The sequence below is a fragment of the Poecilia reticulata genome, linkage group LG2, assembly GCF_000633615.1.
Source record: "Poecilia reticulata strain Guanapo linkage group LG2, Guppy_female_1.0+MT, whole genome shotgun sequence".
Lineage (NCBI taxonomy): Eukaryota > Metazoa > Chordata > Actinopteri > Cyprinodontiformes > Poeciliidae > Poecilia > Poecilia reticulata.
The window spans coordinates 12,519,949-12,521,120 of NC_024332.1; positions in this window are offsets into that span (position 1 = coordinate 12,519,949).

The window sequence follows — 1,172 nt, forward strand, 5'->3', positions numbered from 1 at the left end:
GATAGATAGATAGATAGATAGATAGATAGATAGATAGATAGATAGATAGATAGATAGATAGATAGATAGATAGATAGATAGATAGATAGATAGATCTTTTTTCTGTTAGGATATTATTTAAATCAGATCTGTTTCTCTGATTTAAATACTTTAAATATAATCCCTAACTTCTGACGATCTTTTTTTTTGTTTTGGACTAAGACTTGTCACGTTTGGGTTCACGCGCTCTTCCCACGCTTCGCTCCCTCTTCCGGTCGGCAGATCGTTGCGACTTTGCGCACAGGCCGCTATAGCTGCATATCTGCACTGATTGACTTCGTCAAACGGCGGTTAACTGGTTATTTAAGCGCCTGACCCGGGGGGACGGACGGAGTGTGAAGCTGAAGCAAGCAGCCAAGCGGGCAGACACACACACACACACACACACACACACACACACACACACACACACACACACACACACACACAGCTGCAGAACTCGGACTGTTTCTGCCCGCATCGCCTGAGGCCGCAGTCTGCGCCTCAGCGCCAAAGTCACCGTGGAGAGCGACAGCGGGGGCGACCGGTTCAATCTGCTCTCAATCATCTCTGACCCAGGCAAATAAATTAATTTATTGATAAAGAACAGTTGCAGGTTTTCGTACTTATGTATTTTAATGTGAAATTCAAAATAAAATCAAGTCAGTTGTACAAATTGAATTTGAGTTTCTTTAAAAAAATACAATTCAKAATGCAGAAGAGGAAAAGAATAAACTTAGTATTTTAACTTTTGATTGATTGTATGATGAAGGTTTTTTTGTTGGCAGGGCAACGGACAGCGTCATTCATACATRAAAAATCCACAGAGAAGTTTCGGAAAAGACGCAGAGGAGCTAAAAATACAGGCAATAATGGGATTAAGGGAAATCTCCGCAAAACAGTCCGCAGATAAAAACTGCATAACAAAGTTTATCGAGTCATCCTAAACAAATACTAGTATGCCTATTTTTAAACAAACAATATATTAATAACACCAGATGAGTTCTAAAAGCTGTTCGGCAGTAAATAACCTTGAAGTACATTGTTTTAATACATGCTGGACAAATAGTGCGCCTTTTCCTGCGCTCCTCAGGTAAAAGGCAAAGAAGATTTATGCGCTAAAATTCCTGTTGGAGACGATTTAATATGGCAAC